The sequence below is a fragment of the Colobus angolensis genome, unplaced genomic scaffold, assembly GCF_000951035.1.
Source record: "Colobus angolensis palliatus isolate OR3802 unplaced genomic scaffold, Cang.pa_1.0 Scaffold304, whole genome shotgun sequence".
NCBI classification, from domain to species: Eukaryota; Metazoa; Chordata; class Mammalia; order Primates; family Cercopithecidae; genus Colobus; species Colobus angolensis.
In genome coordinates, this window is record NW_012116311.1 from 1,471,512 (window position 1) to 1,477,920 (window position 6,409).

The 6,409-nt window shown below is 41.4% G+C and overlaps 1 pseudogene; it reads right to left on the reverse strand.

Moving 5' to 3' along the window:
• Window positions 1-2,480: 2,480 nt before the first annotated feature.
• LOC105517672 lies at window positions 2,481-3,786 on the reverse strand (annotated as a pseudogene).
• Window positions 3,787-6,409: the final 2,623 nt, after the last annotated feature.

Sequence of the window (6,409 nt, forward strand, 5' to 3'; positions counted from 1 at the left end):
AGTGATGAAAAAATCCTGGTCCTGTCTAGGGCTGAGCCACCTCAGTGAGATGGTGTGGTTCATGTCACTAATATAATTTGTTCCCTTTGGCTTGTATTGTTTTTGAGGGTCATGATAACTTTCACATCTTACACAGTGGTCCCGCATTTAGGAGGCTGTAGTGGTTTTATAAGTTTATAATTGGTTATAAGCATGGACTTCAGAATCAGAAAGATTAGAATTGAATCTATCATATTAGCAGAGGAAGCTTGAAAGTTATATAATCCCACTAAGCCTCCATTTTCTCATCTGACAAATGGATATAATAGTATCTATATAACTAGGTCAAATGAGATGTTATATTTTGTTGTGGTAAGCCTATATACTACAGAGCCAGACTGCTTGGGATTGAATGCTGGCTGACCTTGGACATAATGCTTCATTATTCTGTGCTCTGTGGAGATAATAATAGGATCAAATTAGAGGGCTGCTGTTAAGATGAAGAGACTACATATGTAGAACACTTAGAACAATGTCAGGCATCTAGTAGTGCTTAAGAAACGCTAGCAGGCCGGGCGCGGTGGCTCAAGCCTGTAATCCCAGCACTTTGGGAGGCCGAGACGGGCGGATCACGAGGTCAGGAGATCGAGACCATCCTGGCGAACATGGTGAAACCCCGTCTCTACTAAAAAATACAAAAAACTAGCCGGGCGACGTGGCGGGCGCCTGTAGTCCCAGCTACTCGGGAGGCTGAGGCAGGAGAATGGCGGGAACCTGGGAGGCGGAGCTTGCAGTGAGCTGAGATCTGGCCACTGCACTCCAGTCCGGGCGGCAGAGCGAGACTCTGCCTCAAAAAAAAAAAAAAAAAAGAAACGCTAGCTATTTATTATTGTGTAGGTGAAAATACTTTTCTCAGTAGCAGAGAAACCCTTTTGTGAGTACATATTTATTACATACATGCATAACATTTATAAATGCATTACATAGAAACTCTTTTTAACACCCTAAATGATTGCATTATTTGGATAATTTCTCAGTCTTCTACTATAATGGGAAGTTATTTCAGATATATATGACCACTTGCAAAGCCAGCTCAGAGTGTCTGGTATTGTGCTTTTTTTCATTGTTAATAAAAACATTTACTTTGCATTTTATACAGAGCAACCTGAAGTCTGCATCATGACCTTACAGTTATTAGGGGCTTACACTGTGTTCATCTCAACAGTGTAGTTCTGGGGATGGTGGATCCACAGAAACACAGGCAGGAATTTGGAGGGAAGAAAGGGGCACAGAAAGAATGTATCTTAATCAGTTCTTCAAGAAAAGGCAGTAGAGCATTCTGAGTTTCTGAAAACCTGTGCAAATGGGGCTTCTAAGACAAACACTGTATTGTGAGCGCTTGAGGCAGGACAGGAAAAGGAAGTTGATAAGTAAGGGAGCATTTTCTTGGGCAAAGAATGAAGAGGAAGTCTTACTATTTTTAATCCTCTCAACTCCAGGACCCAATAATCAGAGGAGACCATGTCCCATCTTGAATCATTTTCTTGCTCCAAAAGAGGAGCTAATACTCCTGGGACCAGACCCTGAAGCTACCATGCTGTCATTCCTGAGTCCCTATTTATGCCCTACAGCACCTTAGAAGGGCAGGGGAAGGTCAGAGGGTAGTGGCTTGTGTTCTGTGGAAGTAAAATATTTAGTTCACATTAAGCACTGATAAAAACCCATTGACTGGGACCACAGATAAGACAGATCTGTTGAAAGAGGTCTCTGGTGAGGGCCAACATGGGGAGGTCCCAGACATCCTTACCTTGAGGTGCAACAGGTGTAGAAAGTCTGAATGGGGGTATTAAAGTAATGGGAAACAGAACACTCCGAGACCTTAATTTTAATAGGATAGTTTTGAAAAGAGAAATCAAATCAAACACTGGGTGCCAGTTACAACAAATATCATTACTTTATGCTCACCTGGTAACATAAAAAATTGCCAAAGCATGTCCAGCTAACCAATAGATCTTGCTAGGAGGTGTTAATGTGCAGGAGAGAGGGCTGAGGGACTTGGTACAGCTGACTATCCAATGACATTCCTATGGAAACAGAAAGGGAAGAGTCCTGGCTTGCTGGCTTACTGTGCACTTGGCAGAGTAGAAGCAAAATCTCAGAAGTGACTCCACATTCTCTGCAAACAGCTTTGACCCAGGGAAAGAGGAGCCAGATTCTCACTCTGAGATGGTGCAGGGGTCAGACTTAACCCATTACACATGCATTAGTCATGGTCATTCTGCAGTTGATGGGCAACTCATACTAGGCAAGTGAAGGGAGTTGGTTAGGTTTTTCATCTTTTAAACTTTTAATTTACATTTTAACCTGAAATCTATTATCAGTGCCTCAGATACAATTTAATTCTGAGTCTTTAAAGCCCCCTTAAAACAAAAGTAGACTTTTTTTTTTTTTTTTTAAGTGTCCTCACTTTCTGGTAGTCACTTTCCCCCCAGTCTCCAGTTTTATCCCAACTTAGAGTCCATGAACTTCATCAGACCATCTATGATCTTGGACTTGGGCCTTTCTAGAGAGAATCTGAGTGCATGACTTCAGATGAGCTGTGCCAGTACACTCAGTGCCCAAGACACTCTGAACAGAACAGTGTAGTAATTCATTTCCATCATGCCATAGTACTGGAGCAGTACCCCAGGGTGTGTCTACATTGGGCCAAGGATTCTTGGCTTTGCCATTCTCTAAGAGGCTATTGAGCACAATCTTGTGTAGCTGAGCAACCAAGTTAACATGGGGTCATTATGTGGTGTTTCAGAGCAAACTCTCACTGCAGGTACCTCGTGGATCAGTCTTCTTTAGTACTGCATGGCCACAGTCTGGAATAACTTCATCTTAGGTTCAGTGTGTTCCAGGTGTAGTCTCATAACTTCTCACATGCCACATCTTTGCCAGATTCCTTCTGTAGTTGAGTTAGCCAGACAAACACTTCCTGATTTGCTAGTACATGTAGAAGGCCTGTCAATCTATACATGGCTGTTGCAAAGGACAGATAAGAGCTTGAAGGGACACTGCCCAACAAGTTGCTGATATGGGCACTTACATTGCTGCCCTCATGGTCACTGTGGATGGTGTGGTACAGGTGTGTGAGCTCAGTGAACTGAGCATCAGTATAGCCTAACATGTTGGTGAAATTGTGGGACCAGTTCAGGTTGGAGTCAATGGCCCCAACATTTTTGCCCTCTTAGTAAAGATTTTGGTAGATCTTTGCTGGAACACAGGTAGCTTTGTGATCAGATCCACACAGTCTTCATAAATCAGCTCCCAGTACTTGATATCCTCTGCATATGCTCAGGTAGTATTACTTTCACTGTTGAAGGCTGTATAGGCTGCACTGAGCTGAGACATGGGATGTATATTGGTGGGAAAGTTGTCCAGCATGGTGACCGCATGGGAGGGTAGAGCTGCCCTCTTTGACCACTTTTTTGAAAGCCAGGATACCTGTTTCCTTTTACCCTTAGCCTTGGGTGGCAGTTTTTGGCACTCAGGGACACTAAAGCCTCAGAAATGGATGCTTTCATTAGAGCCACCCCTCGTGCCTCTCAGGCTACCACACATCCTGCCCACAGTGGTTTGGCCCACCACCCTCTTGCCACTTTGCTGTCTGAAGATCTTAATTCTGGCCTGCTCCTTGGGTATCAGGTAAGCCAATATGTCTTCCAAATTCCTAGAGGAGGTACTGGCATGCCAGGCAGCAAGAACAAGACAAGATACATCCTTTGTTCCCAAGAACTGGGTGGCAGCAGTGAGTAAAGCCATGGTGGGCCAACTCTGGACTCTGATGGGCAGAGGAGGAGGGAGAGAGTTGCGGCAGGAACAGGAGCCTATGTTGCTGCACAAGAGGCCATGCCAATGGGTAGACAAGGTTCCTGTTCTTTAAAATGAGGCTCACCCCAGCACTTTGGGAGGCCGAGACAGGTGGATCATGAGGTCAGGAGATCGAGATCATCCTGGCTAACACAGTGAAACCCCGTCTCTACTAAAAAAATACAAAAAACTACCCAGGCCAGGTGGCGTGTGCCTGTAGTCCCAGCCACTCAAGAGGCTGAGGCAGGAGAATGGCGTAGGCCCGGGAGGCAGAGCTTGCAGTGAGCTGAGATCCAGCCACTGCACTCCAGCCTTGGTGACAGAGCGAGACTCCGTCTCAAAAAAAATAAAAATAAAAATAAAAAAATAAAATAAAAATGAGGCTTACACCTGTAATCCCAGCACTTTGGGAGGCCAAGGAGGGTGGATCACCTGAGGTCAGGAGTTCAAGATCAGTCTGGCCAACACGGTGAAACCCTATCTCTACTAAACATACAAAAAATTAGACGGGCTTGGTCGCAGGCGCCTGTAATCCCAGCTACTCAGGAGACTGAGGCAAAAGAATCGCTTGAACCCAGGAGGCGGAGGTTGCAGTGAGCCTCTTGTGCCACTGCATTCCAGCCTAGGTGACAGAGTGAGACTCCATCTCAAAAATAAATAAATATGAGTAAAGTTTGAGAAAAGTACAAATACACACAGACACCTTATGATAGAAGTAGATGGAAATTAAGTTTGATGAATGCAGCAATTGAAGAAAGGCTGTCACAACTCAGGACTATTAGAAACCCTTGGCTGTAGGTGTGCCTGGAAATTGAAGGTCTGTTTGCCACACGACTGCAAATCATCTGCTATACAATTGGCAACTTACACTGACATTTTCTTCTCTGTTGCCATTGTCTTTATCTATCCCAGGAGGAACCCCCCATGTATCATCCCTCCCAACTCTTTTTCTCCCCTTGACCCAGTTGTTCATTTCTAATTCTTTTCTGGATTACTCTGGCAGAGAAATTAAGCACATTTACACAATGCGTATTTTAAAAAGCACCAGAAGGAAGATCTATTTACTCGTACGGTAGACCCAATTCTACCATTTGGTTGTTCAGTCCACAGCGGGGTCATTTTCTGGTTAATATTCTGACAGATTAAACAAAAGGAAAGGACTGCTGGCTTGTATTTTTACATGTACCTTATGAAATCTATTTGTTTGAAAAAATGAAAAAAAGGAAATGCAAAAATGATTATGAAAATCAATACGCTTCATGCCTGTATGCTAGCAAAGTTTCATTTCAGATAAAAAAGCTACATGTTGTTGAATTGATTAAAAATGATTTACTGAGAAAATATACATGTGATGGCTTAATACTCCTTCCTGAGTTTAATTGGGTTTAGGTTATGAACAGATGCTAAAATGAACTGCAAATATTTTAAAGATTATTTGTGTAAAAATACATTTTAGGAGTGTGAAACTCAAAAAGATTTCATTTGAAGTTTAGCTGACAGATGTTGCTTTATGTTGCTTCAGTAACCTAAAGTAAAAAGTAGTTGATATCATAGATGTTTTATAGTTCATTTATCAAAATTTAGTCATAAAAAGTTTTACCTTAACCTCATAGAACTGAAGTGCTTTAGTTTTTTGTAGGAGTATGTAAATTCTTTCAAATCTAATTGTAGCATCAAAATAAAATTAAGGTATGATGAAGATCTGCAGAACTTCAAGACTTCCTTCAAAACAAAAAACATATTTAAAATTGTTCTGAGTTTTTCAGTTCATTTGGCCTGAGCAGCTTCCTGCATGTCTTGTCATAACTCCCATGTTAAATTTAGTCATATATTCAGAAAATGGAGAAAAGTACTCACCAGTGGCAGGTGAAAACAGGAAATAAAAATATTGACTCGGGATGTTCCCAAGGCCATTAATGAAAGGATTGTAGTTCCTAAGGCCACCGTGAATAGGAAAGTGGGCATAATTACCTCATTGGGCACCCACTATATTCCAATTCATGATGCCTATAATTTCTGGTTATGTGAGTAACATGGCAAAATAGCTTGGATTGCAATGAATTTTTTAAGTGCCTCTTAAAGATCTTCTATTTTTAGGATCACAGCAGAATCCTCACTTTTCCATTTCCTCTCTTTTGGAAACACTTGGGATTTTTTGGAAATGCCTAGTCTTTCATTTTGATGCTTTAGTTCTAAACAAAATGAGCACACACCTAATCACTGATGGTACTGTTTATCTGGAAGACCAAGCTGGTTTGGATCTCATATGACCCTGAACTAGAATTGCTATAAAAATGGACATATACAAAAAAAATACATAGCATATATATATGTGTGTATATATAATAAATATATGTGTGTGTGTATATATATTTTGTTCAGGTTCTGACTAGAACACTAAGATAAATTATTTGGAAAAAATTTCTTCAAGAAAAAAGTATACATCTAGGAATCATCTATCAGAGAGTTACCATGTATGAAGCACTGTGTGCTAAAAGAGAGAAAAATAGTGTTTACATGTTATCTTGGAAAGTTAAATTGATGGAATTTACTGAGAGGTTATGACTTTTGGTTT